Below are 15,436 nucleotides of genomic sequence, written 5' to 3'. Positions count from 1 at the left end.
TCGCTGCCTCAAAAAGGCTGGCAGTATCATCAAAAACCCACACCATCCTGGCCACACACTCATCTCCCTGCTACCTTCAGGTAGAAGGTACAGGAGCCTGAAGACGGCAACAACCAGGTTCAGGAATAACTACTTCCCCACAGCCATCAGGCTATTAAACCTGGCTCGGACAAAACTCTGATTATTAATAACCACTTTCTGTTATTTACACTTTACCAGTTTATTTATTCATGTGTGTATATATTTATATCATGGTATATGGACACATTTATCTGTTTTGTAGTAAATGCCTACTATTTTCTGTGTGCTTAAGCAAAGCAAGAATTTCATTGTCCTATACAGGGACACATGACAATAAACTCACTTGAACTTGAACTAACTCAGTGGGTCAGGCAGCACCTCTGGAGGACATGGATGGTCAATGTTTCAGGTCATGACAGAACAAAAACCCATCAGATATACCCAGTCAACAAAGAAGATAGAAAAGCTTCTGGGAGTAACCAATTGTACAAGCTTGAACTAATTCATGAGGTCCAATTGGTTCGTAAATGCCCTACAACCCAAATGGCCCCACAAGCTTCCTCCCTTCCCTCTTCCTCCAACATTTCCTCTTTTTCCTCTTATTATAAAGTTTTCCCCTCGAAGGCATCAATTAAAGAAGCTAAGCTACTTTAGCCTGGGACAGAAGATTTTCTCAAATCAACGCAGTTCCTGCTCCAATGAATGACTGCAGTTTCACTCTTGAGAAATATTTGGTTAGAATTTACACAGCGAGGTAAACCTGGACTTCGGTGAGTAATGAGGTGTTAAAAGGATTCATTTGGGAGCATAATTAATGCTTTTACCAGTTGCAAGGGAACACAACCAATAAATCTGCTATGAGAAGGAACTGTGTAAATGAAGTAGAAAACTATTTTCTGAAAATTAAAATGACCCTACATGTTGCACATAAAACAAAATGTTCTTTGGCAATTGAATGGATGAATTGAATTTTAAACAAGAAATTAATTGACCACAAGTCTTCATTGTTGCAATCGGAATTGTGGTGACCTGTAGCACAATGTCTTTGGCTTCAGTGGCTCCTTTGCCTACACTGGCTGAGTGGCTCACAAACCATTAATGTGGCTTTGTTAGAATAAGGAGGACGAGGAGGGGAAGCAAATAATGCAAGTCTGCAATAAAAGCCATAACACACGAGAAACACTCAACAGGTTGGTCAGCACCTGTGGAGAGGGATACAGTTGCCCTGAAGAAGGAAAGGACCACACAGTGTGGCACAGCTGGTAGAGCTGCTGCCTCCCAGTGCCAGAGACTCGGGTTCGATTCTGACCTCAGCTGCAGTGTGGAGAGGGCAGTGTGGAGTTTGCACGTTCTCCTTGCGTCCGAATGGGTGTTGACCAGGTGCTCCAGTTTCTCCCCACATCCCAAAGACATGTGGGTTTGTAAATTAATTGGCCTCTGTATATTGCCCCTAGTGTGTAGGGGGTGGATACAAAAGTGAGATAACGTTGAACTGGTGTGAACAGCTGATCGTTCGTCGGCAGAAGGTCCTGTTTCTCTAAACTAAAACTAAAATAACTAAATTAAAATACTCCAGGCATTCTTCTGAGTTGCTTCCAAGGTTCAATGAAAGGCCTGCTTGCAGCATCATCATGTTCACATACTCAGATAACACAAAAAACATTAATTATACATCAATCTCACCAAAAATTCTACCCAACAGTAAAAAGAAAGAAGCCTGCAAAAAAAAAGATATTAGTGCAAAACTCATTTAACAAAAAAAGTCCGTCCATGGTACAGCAAGAGGTGGTTCATAGTGTATCATTGCTGAGGTGGGGTGCAGGTTGTGCAGATAGGTTGAAGAATCTAATCATCTTATAAAGGACTTCTTGCTGAATCTGGTGGTCTACGACCTCAGGCTTCTATACCTCCTGCAGTGAGAAGTGGCCCCGATCCGGATGGTGAGGATCCTTGATGAAATATGCTGCCTTTCATTAATACCTAATGTAGATACCTCCAATGGTGCAGAGGGCTGTGCTCATGATGGGCTGGACCGAGTTCATCACTCTCTGTTGCCTTGTGTATTCTTATGTGTTTAAATCCTAGCACAGGATACGTACTACAGAAGAAACAAGGAACTGCAGCTGCTGGTTAATACACAAAAGTGCACAAGGCGCTGGAGTAACTCAGCAGGTCAGGCAGCATCTCTGAAGAACATGGAGAGGTGATGTTTCAGGTTGAGTCTGAAGAAGAGCTTCGACCCGAAAAGTCACCTATCCATGCTCTCCAGTGATGAGCTGCCTGACCTGCTGAGTTCCTCCAGCACTTTGTGTACTTTCTATGGTACATCTGTAGTTATTTGGTGACATCCCAAATCTCTTTCAAATCTCTAACAAAGTAGAGGCTGGTGTGCCTTCTTTGTGATTATATCTGTGCTGGGCAAAGAACAATTCATCCAAGATCTTAAAGCATATGAATTTCTCGAAGATATAGATCAATCTGTGCATTTGGGCATCAGAGAGTCACAGCTGTGACAGCTGCTGCCTCAGAGCTTCAGTGATCCATGTTTAGTCCCGGCTGCAGTGCTGTCTGTGTGGAGTTTGCACGTTTTCCCTGTGACTGAGTGGGTTTTCCCGGTTTCTACACACATCCCAAAGACATGCAGGTTCAGTGGTAATTGGCCTCTGTAAATTGCCCCTCGTGTGTAGTAAGTGATAAAATCTGGGGGGTATTGATGGGAATACGTTGATAGAGAATCCCTTTGTTATCACCTCTTCCATAGCCAACAATAGACCATTGTGGGCTCCACCTTCCTTGGTCATCAGTGCCTGCTCTGATTTGTTCTGTACCTTTTCATACTTCTAGTTTCCCTCTTCCCTTACTCTCAGTCTGAAGAAGGATCTCGACCCAAAACGTCACCTATTCTTTTTCTCCAGAGATGCTGCCTGACCCGCTGAGTCACTCGAGCTTTTTGTGCCCATCCTCCATCAATGAAGGCAGGTTTGTGCATCCTCGGCTTTATCCTTCTAAATTTAACAATCAATTCCTTGGTCTTACTGAAGCCGAGTGCAAGTTTGTTGCTCCGGCACCAATAAATCAATTTTCAATCTCCCTCATGTATTCTCAATCAATCAATCAATCAATCAATCAACCTTTATTGTCATCTTGCAAGCAACAGTTTTACAGTGCAAAATGAAAAGACGTTTCCCAGTGAATAGCGGAGCATCGCACATGAAATTTAAAACATTTCACACATAATAACACTAAAAACAATCCAGTCCCTGATGGAACAGTATAAATAGTTAAAAGCAGGTAAAACACAATGTTAAAATACAATAAACCAATCATAAAAATGTCCGGGGCAGCTGATTTGAGTGGCCAGTGCCAGTTATTAAAGTGTCCGTGCCAGTCACAGAATCAAGTGACTGTGAGTACAGAGTGACTGTTTAGCAGCCTCACAGCCTGTGGTAGGAAGCTGTTTAGCAGTCTTGTAGTCCGGGCTTTGATGCTTCGATATCTCTTGCCTGATGGCACGAGATCCAGGTGTATGTGGAGGGGGTGCAGTTCTGACTCAGCATCACCCAGTAAACGTCCAAAAACGGTGTTGGCATCGGCAATTTTAAAGATGTCGTTGGAATTGTGTCTGGCTCCACAGTCATGAGTATAACGAGCTTAGAACAGGGGACTGAGTACACAATCCAGAGCTGCTCCTGTGCTGATGGTTATCGAGGAGGAAGTGTTGCCAATTCATACTGATTGTGGGCTGCCAATGGGGAAGTTGAGGATTCAATTACGTCGGGATGACAGGAGACCCAGTTCCCTAAGTTTGGAGGGGATGATGGTGTTGAACATGGATGTCCTAAACACATTGATACTCCCAACATGTATTACTTCATGTTTGAATTAAACTCCGCCTGCCATTCCTCAGCCCATTTCACCAACACATCGATATCTCCTGGTAGTCTAAAACTGCGCTCCACACCGTTAACACCTCAGCCCATCAACTGCGAACATATTTCTCGAAAATATTTTGAGAAATCAGTAAATCAGCCTATTAACTTCATTCACCCCTGAGATTATATTGTGGCTACCATCTGACCCCTGCTCGCAGGGTTTAACCAATAATTGACCCCCATTAGTGTAGTTGTTACAAAATAATAAAGATCTTTCAAATACTGCAGTAAGATATTGTGCAAGGGAGCATGAAATAAATATTTAATGAATGCATTGTCAACAGTGCATTTACATAATAGAGAATTGGCTATTTTTGCACATTGGTGAGGTGCTGTACAAAGACAAAAATACAGTGCCGTGAATGCAGTTCCACAGAATTAAATAAATGCCAGGTTGGCCTCAGGGAGTTTGGAAAGAGAGAGAGAGAGAGAGAGAGAGAGAGGGAGAAAGTGATGGGGAATAGGAAAGAGGGAGAGGGAGATCTGCATAATACAAGATCAGACACAATCTCACATCAGCACAGTAACTATCTCAGCAGCAGTACCTGATGCTCAATAAAGGGCCATGAATCAAACAGATTACCTTACTGCTAAATGCAAAATGCTGCAAATACTCATCAGATCAGGCAACTTGTGTGGAGATGGAAGCAGAGTTCATGGTTTATTATGATACAAGGCCATTCACCTGAAACATTAACTCCGTTGCTGTCTCATATAAAAAAAATAGAAAATGCTGGAAACACTCAGCGGTTCGGGCAGCAAATTTATAGATGCTGCCTGTCCTGTTGAGTAATTCTAACGGTTGCTGTTTTTATTTCAGATTTGCAGCATTTTCAGTCTTTTTTTCCCTTTTCTTACCTTCCTGCAACATCTGTGGTGTCATTGCTTTTTTTTTTCTGAGACAGGGTTGCTCGGTTCATGTTCCACCACAAAGTCATGAGTCCCCAACATTTAAACTGAAACTCCAGTGCATTACAGGGGAAGTCCTGTGTACCTGAACAGTTCATCCTTGTGTGAGTTGTATACTATATGTGGAGAGATACAAGATAACATTTATTTGTCACATGTACCAGTTGGTACAGTGAAATGTGTGGTCGCCATACAGCCATACAAATAATAATGAGAACAGAACACTATAGTCTTTAACACAGACATCCCCACACAGCGGGATCAATGTTTCCCACTGTAAGGGAAGGCTCCAAAATTCAGTCATCCTCCTCTGTTGTCCTCCCGTGGCCGGGGGGCTCCCGAACCCCCCTCCCGCTGTTGCCACTACGGGCTGCCCGATGTTCAGGCCCGCTTGCCGGGGTGATGGAAGTCCAACGTCGGGACTGAGGGACATCCTCAGCAGCTTGGACATCCGAATCGGCCACCTCCTACCGGAGTCCGCGGTTCCCGAAGTCCACAGGCCGCGCTGGGTGGAGATTCAGCGCTGGCGGTCCTCGGCAAAGGGCCCCAGAACTCCGCGATGTTAAAATCGGCACCACCCGCGCTGGAAGCTCTACGGACCACAGCTCCGATGTTGAAGCAGCAGGCCCAACACTCCGGAGCTTCAACGGCGATCCAGGTAAGGCATCGCCCGCCCCGCGATGTATCCAGTGCTGTGTCGCCGCTGCTGAAGCTCTGGTCTGGGTCCCCGGCAGGAAAGGCCGCTCCAATCCAGGTGGTAGGCCGCGAGGAGGAGGGGGAGCGAGGACGCGACTCGGAGAATAGTCGCGTCCTCGCCAGGAAGTGACTGGGAAACGGTTTCCCCTTACCGTACCCCCTCCCTCACATAGAAAAGCTAAAGAAATCTCCAAAATCAAACTTTTAAAACTGACTAAAAATGTTAAAATGACAGAAAAACGGACAGACTGTATGTAGGCAGAGGCTGCCATCAATGCAGCGCCCCTAGTGGACCAATGCATAATGCACTGGAGTGTGGCTGGTTTAGTTTATAGTTTAATTTAGTGATACAGCATGGAAATAGGCCCTGTGTCCAACCAAGTCTACGCCGACCATCGATCACCCATTCACACTAGTTCTATGTTATCCCACTTTCTCATCCACTCCCTACACACTAGGGGTAATTTACTGAGACCAATTTACCTACAAACCCGCATGTCTTTGGGATGTGTGAGGAAACCGGAGTACCTGGAGTAAACCCACATAGTCAAGGGGAGAACGTGCAAACTCCACACGGACAGAAACCGAGGTGAGGATCGAACCTGGGTCTCTGGTGCTGTGAGGCAACTGCTCTGCATCGCCCTTTAATTGTTGTCACATAGAAGGAGTAATTCGACTCATCGTGCCAATGTTAACTTGCAGGCAGGTCCCGATATTCCTCCTACTGTTTACCTACATTCCCCCTCCACCCAAATCTATTCTCTCTCACAACTGAACTCCCCATTGATTTATTGATAGTTGCTCATCTCCTTTAAATCATGCCCCTCTCATCTTATAGCTATGCCCATTAGTATTTGATTTTTACATTCTGGGACAAAGGGCTAACTGCTGACCCTCAGCAGTCTCTCATAATTTTATATAGATCTCTCAGGTCTCCCCGCAACCTCTGGTGTTCCAGAGAAAACAATCAAAGTCTGAGCAACCTCTCCCTGTAGCTAATACCCCACTAATCCAGGCATAATTCTGGTAAACCTCCTCTTCTCCCTTTCCAAAGCATCCACATCCTTCCTGGAATGGGGTGACCAGAACCGCACATAATATTCCAAATGCGGCCTAACCAAAGTCTTATAAAGCTGCATCATGCCTTCCTGACTATCTTCTCTTAATCTATTAATCTATTACCCTAATCTGAGGAAAGACATTCTTGCCATAGAGGGAGTACAGAGAAGGTTCACCAGACAGATTCCTGGGATGTCAGGACTTTCATATGAAGAAAGACTGGATAGACTTGGCTTGTACTCGCTAGAATTTAGAAGATTGAGGGGGGATCTTATAGAAACGTACAAAATTCTTAAGGGGTTGGGCAGGCTAGATGCAGGAAGATTATTCCCGATGTTGGGGAAGTCCAGAACAAGGGGTCACAGTTTAAGGATAAGGGGGAAGTCTTTTAGGACCGAGATGAGAAAATCATTTTTTACACAGAGAGTGGTGAATCTGTGGAATTCTCTGCCACAGAAGGTAGTTGAGGCCAGTTCATTGGCTATATTTAAGAGGGAGTTAGATGTGGCCCTTGTGGCTAAAGGTATCAGAGGGTATGGAGAGAAGGCAGGTACAGGATACTGAGTTGAATGATCAGCCATGATCATAATGAATGGCGGTGCAGGTTCGAAGAGCCGAATAGCCTACTCCAGCACCTATTTTCTACGTTTCTATGTTTCTAATTGATCTATTAAGGTTATTTTGCTGATCAAGTAAAGCTGAGAAAAGAGAGACTTCATTGGTAATTTGGCAAGCCAGCTACAGCTGTGCCCAATGTTCAACTGGATGCATTTCCTCGTCTAATCTTATCTTTCCTCAGCCAGTTTGTTCAGCAATATTCTGCTCCAGAAACAGAGTCTGCTGCAGTCCCCAGATGACCCTATTGTTCTGGTTTGCATGGTCCAGAGTAAGGGACAAACTGCAGCAATATCAACATCAGTGTGATCCCACTTCAACGGGAAGTTCAGAACTACACGTTATTCTTCCCTAAAAAGGGGCATCCAAATACAAGGAGGGGTATCCTGTAACATCCGAGCCGGGAGATGGGGAAATGGAGTGGACAGGCGTGTCCACTACACTGAGGCAGAATTGCTGCCAGGGACCCAGGTTCGATCCTGACCACGGGTGCCATCTGTAATGTCCCTGTGGCCGCGTGGGTTTTCTCCGGGTGTTCCGGTTACCTGCCACACTCCAAAGACATGCAGGTTTGCAGGTTAACTCTCTTCAGTAAATTGTAAAATTGACTCTAGCGTGTGTAGGTTGGTATTCGGGGTGATCGCTGGTCGGCGCTGACTCGGTGGACCGAAGAATCCGTTTCCGTGCTGTATCTCTAAAGTGTGGGTGGAGCATTCATGATTTTGGTGGTGACATTTGTGAGGAATCCAGGGCTGGTGTGGAGAACGGGAGGCACATTGACAGGGAGAGTTCTGGGGAGATCCAAGGGGAACCTTTCCCAAAATCACACAGACAGCACTTCCAAATTCAGTCCTCGCTGCAGCAGACGAACGGGTGATGTGTGCCAACCTTGCCCACAACCCAAAAATAAATAGCAACACACACACAGGGATAGCTGGCTTACTGCCAGGATGAAGGGCAGAGAATGGTAATTATTTATAGTAAAAATACACAAAATGTGTTGTAGCTTCCGATCTATCTCTCTCAAAGTGCAGATACATCAGTTCCACACTGGCAGTGATTTAGAGCGTGCTGCATTCTCTCCCTCCCAAGGGCTCATGCTGGGGTGGAGTGAGGCACCACGCATCAGGCTTTGCAGTACAACCTGAGTTAGCACTTTTTTTTTGTTTTGACAAGCGCCGTTGAAATATAACTGGACTCATTCCCTGCAATGCACCTTTTCCCCAATCCTGCCACACCGAAGGTCTCGCTTCATAAACAGTTCTGTACAAGATCGGACAAATGTACCCTGACAACAGGTTTCTGTTGATCTGCTTGTGTTGTCGATCCGGCATAAATTGAAGAAGCAAGGAACAGCAGATACTAGAAACATAGTTTACTGGTTTACAGGGTTGTAAACTGGTTGACAGGTCAGGCACCATCCCTGAAGAATGTGGATAGGTGATGTTTCAGGTCAGGACCCTTTTTCAGACTAAATGTAAAGGGGGGGGTGGTGGAAGAAAAGTTGGAAGACACGGGGGGTCAGGCTGCCTCCCGTGTCTTTTTTTTCAGCACAAATTGAATCCATTTTTGGAAGTCATTTTTTTCATCTCTGAAGTTAGCTCTGAAGCTCATTTGCATTCCACTGAAAGCAACATTTTGATATATATCGGTGTACGTAAGGTGGTGCAGTTGTATTAATTCATCTGCAAATGGTTTGCCCCACAAAATTATCAGCATTTTGAACCAAGTAGCCAAACTTCAGCCTGTGATTTACTTGCTTTTAACGAAATGAAAATGACTTTCAAGTACTGTGTTGAACCATTCAGGTTTTATGGGCCACCAGTAGCCAGATTCAAGGCAAATCGGAAGCAATGTATTATCGAGAGATTTTAAATGTTGAATCCATATCTGGGTGGCCATCCTCATAGCTCTCATTAAGATACTGAACTTTTTAAAAACTCCTTGGGGGAAATTTCCTGTGGTGGGGCCATTTTTATAGGTTTCCAGCGCCATGGGCTGGGATGTAGACAGGAGGAAGTGCAGATGCTACGAATGTTGCATCAAGCACAAAGTGCTGGAGTAACTCAGCAGATCAGGCATCATCGCTAAAGGACTTGGACGGGCGAGGCAGCGCCTATAGAACCATAACTAAAGAAAATGGAAAGAGTTGGTAGGAAACCCCAGAGGTTCATTTCTTACACAAAGGGTGATGGGTCCATGGAACGAGCTGCCGGAGGAGGTCATTGAGGCAGGTACTATTGTACTGTTTAAGAAACAGTGGCTCCTTACAAACAGGCCGTTCAGCCCATCGTGTATCTGGGTTAGGAGCAAAGGCCATTCATAGTTGGCAAAACCTGAGAACTGCTCACTGAACACAATGCAGACACTGATAGTGTAAAAAAAAAACTTCTCTCAGCAGATCCCCCTATCCATTCCCTGCTGTCCTGATAATAGCGCCAGAAAATCCTCACCAATAAATCATCTTCAGCCTGAAGTAACAAAACAGCTGTTTTCCCTTCACTAACTTGAATGCTGATAAAGTCTTGCCACACAATGTGCTAAATTAAAAGATCAGTTCAAGCTTCTCTCAAAATTAAATGCTCCTCAGGGGATTTAATTAGATCCAATTCATCTCACGATTGTAAATGGTGAGAGGTTTTTTTTAAACACTGTAAATGGGAATCACACAAAATTTGTCAGTTGACGAAACCCATTGTTAAATTCAAAAATGTTCTGAAGCATTAAGAGGATTTATGCTGCCTGGGGTCAGATTGAAACGTCGCTGTAATCTCGTTGGTGTGCAGACAGGACTTTGGACTTTTTCTTTTTCTTTTGTAAATTGAGTCAAACTATGGCGACGAGCGCAATAATTTCACTGTACTGTGCAATAAAGTGCCATTGAGCCATTGTACCCGTTGACAGTCGTAGATTCATACATTCATACAGCACAGAAATAGGCCCTTTGGTCCATCATTTCCATGCTGTCATTTGCATCGATCTACAGTATACTAATCCCATTGCCTGCATGGGGTGAAGAAGGGCCCTGAGCCAAAATGTCATCTATCCATGTTCTCCAGAGATGCTGCCTGACCCGTTAACGTACTCCAGCACTCTGCGTCTTTTTTTTTTTTGTCAACCAGAATCTGCACATCCTTGTTTCTCCTGGTATACCCTGCAGATTCAAATGCCAAATGTCCAAATGCTTCTTGAATATGATTGTATCTGCCTCCACCACCTCCTCTGGCAGCTGGTTGCAGATATCAATCACTCTCTATGTGAAAAACTTTCCCCTCAGATTCCTTTTAAATCTCCTCCTTTCAACTTAAGCTTGTGCCTTCCTGTCTGAAGATAGACAAGGTAATCAGACAAGCATCCCTGACGCACTCCCTGCGGGTCGGGTACTTTTCGGCGCTGCCGTTCCAGCGCCGCTGTTTCGGCGCCTCCATTTATAATATCTGTACTCATCAGATATTAACCCTAATCCTAACCTCTGTAAATACCTCCAGATAAATAAAAGTGTTCCATGCGTCACAATACTCCTGGATAGTGAATTCCAGAGATTCATCACCCTCTGCAAGAAGTTCCTATGCCAAGGATATTGCAAGTGAGATCAGCCTTATGTTAACAAGTATGGAAATTGGTTTCCACTGGCCACCGCTGTGGCACCCTAACCCTAACTCTAACTCTAACACCCCGAAACGGAGGCACCGAATTGGCGGCGCCCAAATGGCAGCGCTGAAACGGTGGCGCCGAATGGTACCATTCCGCTCCCTGCTGCTCCTGCGGTGAAACCTCTTTGGTTGCTGACTCTGACTGACAAAATCACATTAATTATCCAGATTCATGCACGCAGTATAGACTGCCGGTACGTTTTATTATTTAGCATTATTGCCTGGACAAGACAATGGACAAAAAACACTCAAATAAACATAGAAACATAGAAAAATAGGTGCAGGAGTAGGCCATGCGGTCCTTCAAACCAGCACCGCCATTTAATATGATCAAGGTTGATCATCTAAAATCAGTACCTCGTTCCTGCTTTTTCCCCATATCCCTTGATCCCTTTAGCTCTAAGAGCTAAATCTAACATCCCAAACAACTTGACAGTGCCATCGTCATAAAAATACAACGCATCCTAACATCGCTACTTCCTCAAAACTAAGAAAATTCAGCATGTCTCCAGCGACTCTTACCAATATTTACAGATGCTCCATAGAATCATACTATCAGCACCACCACTTGCTTTGGCAACTACTTTGCCCAACATCACAAGAAACAACAAAAGTTATGGTTGTAGCCCGGTCCACCACACAAACCCCAACCCCGCCATTAACTCCATCTGCACTTCACACTGCCTCAGGAAAGCAGACAATATAATCAAGGACAATTTACACCCTAGTCATTCCCTCCTCCTCACTCTCCATTGGGTCTCTCATGAGCTGTAGATGTAGTCTCATTCTCTCCATCTTGCTACTGTCCTTGCAATATATTTTTATCTACACTTTCTATATAACTGTAACACTGTATTCTGCACTCTGTTTCCTTGTTTTCTTTGCACTGCCCGTTGTACTTGTAAATGGTTTGATTGTACTCATGTATGAATGAATGAATTGGCCAAGTATTCACATACAAGGAATTTGGCTTGGTGCTCCGCCCACAAGTGACAACATGACATACAGTGACAGTTAGTAATGACACATAAAACATTAAACATTAATAATAAAACATTATTGATTAAACATGTGAATTAAATAAAATACCAGAACAAAAGGAGGCTACACATTTTTGGTTATTGAGTAGAGCTACTACTTGTGGAAAAAAAGCTGTTTTTATGTCTGGCTGTGACAGCTTTGACAGTCCGGAGTTGCCTTCCAGAGGGAAGTGATTCAAAGAGGTTGTGGGGTAATTCATGCCTGTTTAGCATGTAAAGCACACCTTCTCACTGTGCCTCGGCACATGTGAATGAATGAATACTTTATTGTCACATGTGACAAGTCACAGTGAAATTCTTTGCTTGCCAAGGTATGCAATAGTCGACACAAGGGGCGGCAACAGAGGTAAACAGTTTCCCGTGCCAGGTCCACCTTGGTTCTTCCCCCCCCCCCCCCCCCCCCCCCCCCCCACCCCCCCCCCCCATAGCGGACCCCCCACACCGGGTCCTCCATTGTTCCTGCCCCTGGCGGCGATGTCCTCACTCCCACCTGGTCCATCCTCGACTGCCGCACCGACTTCTCCACTAGCGCCATTGGGTCCGCTCCTGACGCCTCCGTGGAGCCCACACGTGACAACAGTAAATCAAACCGAAACAAAGAGTCATTAAAATAAGGTGATCAGCAGATTGTTCAGATATCCCAGGTTAAGCTGGAAAGAGTGCAGACAAGATTTATGTGATTGGTGGCACGAATCGAGGTGCCTCAGCTATAGGGAGTGTTTGGGCATGTTAGGACTTTATTTCTTGGAATGCAGGCGACTAAGAAGTGATCTTATAGAGGTTAATAAAATCATTGAGGGTAATTGATAGGGTGAATGCTCAGAGCCTTTTATCCAGAGTAAAGGAATCAAGAACCAAACGTTTTAGGTGTAAGGTGAGAGGGGAAAATTTAATAGCAACCTGAGGGGCAACCTTTTCACTCAGAGGGATGATGGATATATGGAATGAGCTGCTTGTGGAGGTAGGTGATGCAGGTACAATAACAACATTTAAAATGCACAAACCAATTACATGGGTAGTACAGGTTTAAAGGGATATGGGCCAAATGCGAGCAAACGGGACCAGCTAAGATGGGGCATCTTGTTCGGCATGGACCAATTTGCCTGAAGGACCTGTTTCCGTGCTTTAAGACTCCATGACTCCAGGGATACCACAATATTGTGACATTCAAGGCATCAAAGAGGGAATTACACAGACATAGTTGCGTGGTGAAATAAAAAGAAATATAAAGATCTAACACAGGTTAGATTCCAATAAGGAAGGCTAAACACTAAGAGCTCGATTTAATGTTTTTTATTTTTATTTTTTTATTTTATTAGAAGTAAGTACAGTCATATGGCACCAAAGTGCCTAATATATATTTTCATAATACATTTTATGTACAACTTCTTTTTTTTTTGTTACATTGAAAAAAGATTAGAATAAGAAAAAGAAGTTAGATAGTAAAGGATAGAAAGATGTGAAATATATAGTGTGTGAAGAAAGAAAACGAGTAAATGAAGAGTTGAGAAAGAGAAAATAGAGAAAAGAAAAGAAAAGAAAAGAAAAAAGAAAAGGAGATCATTATTTATAATCTTGACCGACCCTCATCCAGTCCTGAAACAGTTCTTTTACAATTGTGTTGCACCATATGATTCCAAAAAAACGACGAATGGAGACCAACTCATTATGAATTGGTCTGATTTATCCATTAGGAGGAATCGCATTTCCTCAAGATGAGCGGTGTCCAACATACTTGCAATCCACATTTTAAGCGTTGGTATTGATGTACCCTTCCAAAATTTAAGTATTAATTTTTTTGCTATTATTAAACCATAGTTAAGGAATAGATTTTGAGATGTGTTCAATTTATTCCTATCTTCCATTACACCAAATATAATCATTTCAGTATTAGGTTCCATTCTTGTCTTGAATAATTTTGTAAATATTTCAAAAATATCATTCCAAAATCTATAAAGTTTTATGCAGGAAACTAAGGAGTGTGTTATAGTTGCCTTTTGGGCTAGACATTTATCACGTGGCAGATATATTTGGATAACATTTGTTCAATCTTGTTTTTGAATAATATAATTTATGTACAATTTTAAATTGAATTAGATTATGCCTTACATTAATTGAACATTTATGAATATATATCATGTATTTTTCCCATGTAATCTACGTGATTTTTATCATTAGTTCCCGTTCCCACCCTTCTCTAAGTACCTCTGTCGATGGTAGGTCTATATTTAGAATACTATTAAATAAATACGATATTAATTTTTGTGAGTCAGCTTCAATATTCATTGCTTCTTCCAATACTTCAGAGGTTATTTTTTGATATCCTTGTATATATTTTTTCATGAAATCGCAAATCTGAAGATATTTAAAATATTGGTTGTTTTTCAATTTAAATTTTAATTGTAATTGTTGGAATGATAGTAGGTTTCCCATTTCGTACATATCCCCGATCCTTCTAATTCCGAGACTTTCCCATTGGTTATATGTCTTATCAATAAGAGATGGTTTAAATAAAGGGTTATTCGCAATTGGCATTAACAGTGATAGATTTCTTAATTTTAAAGATAATTTTATTTGTTTCCAAATTCTTATTGTACCATATATAATTGGGTTCTTCTTATAAATTGTGTTATTCAGTTTTTTTGGGGAGAAGAGGATCATTCCTATATTACAAGGATGGCAATCCTCCTTCTCCATTTTTATCCATTCTGTCTGTTGGGTAGAACTATCCAACCAATACATCATATTCTTAAGATGCACTGCCCAGTAATAATACATAAAATTCGGAAGTGAAAGTCCCCCGACCTCTTTTGGTTTACATAAGTGTTTTTTTGTGATTCTATGTGATCTATAGTCCCAAATATAATTGGCAATGACCAATTTGCCTGAAGGACCTGTTTCCATGCTTTAAGACTCCTTGACTCCAGGGGTACCACAATATTGTGACATTCAAGGCATCAAAGAGGGAATTACACAGACATAGTTGCGTGGTGAAATAAAAAGAAATCTAAAGATCTAAGACAGGTTAGATTCCAATAAGGAAGGCTAAACACTAAGAGCTCAATTTAATGTTTTTTTGTTTTTTTTGAGGTTGCAGGATGACCTGGACAGGTTGAGTGAGTGGGCAGATACGTGGTAGATGCAGTATAATATAGATAAATGTGAGGTTATCTACTTTGGCGGCAAAAACAAGGGGACAGATTACTATCTCAATGGGGTTAGGTTAGGTAAGGGGGCAGTATAGCAAGACCTAGGTGTCCTTGTACACCGGTCACTGAAAGTTGGCATGCAGGTACAGCAGGCAGTGAAGAAAGCTAATGGAATGTTGGCCTTCATAACAAGAGGATTTCAGTATCGGAGTAAAGAGGTTCTTCTGCAGTTGTATATGGCTCTGGTGAGACCACATCTGGAGTATTGTGTACAGTTTTGGTCTCCTAAATTGAGGAAGGACATCTTTGTGATTGAGGCAGTGCAGCGTAGGTTCACGAGATTGATCCCTGGGATGGTGGGA

The 15,436-nt window shown here is 43.0% G+C and overlaps 1 protein-coding gene across 1 annotated transcript in view; it reads left to right on the top strand.

Moving 5' to 3' along the window:
• Window positions 1-15,436, top strand: part of LOC129697023 (potassium voltage-gated channel subfamily KQT member 5-like) — a 218,881-nt gene that overhangs the window by 165,420 nt on the left and 38,025 nt on the right. The gene's annotated exons all lie outside the window — the stretch shown is intronic.

Source organism: Leucoraja erinacea, chromosome 5 (genome assembly GCF_028641065.1).
Source record: "Leucoraja erinacea ecotype New England chromosome 5, Leri_hhj_1, whole genome shotgun sequence".
NCBI classification, from domain to species: Eukaryota; Metazoa; Chordata; class Chondrichthyes; order Rajiformes; family Rajidae; genus Leucoraja; species Leucoraja erinaceus.
Note: the sequence above shows the minus strand (reverse complement) of the source record. Positions and strands in the feature narration are given on the sequence as shown.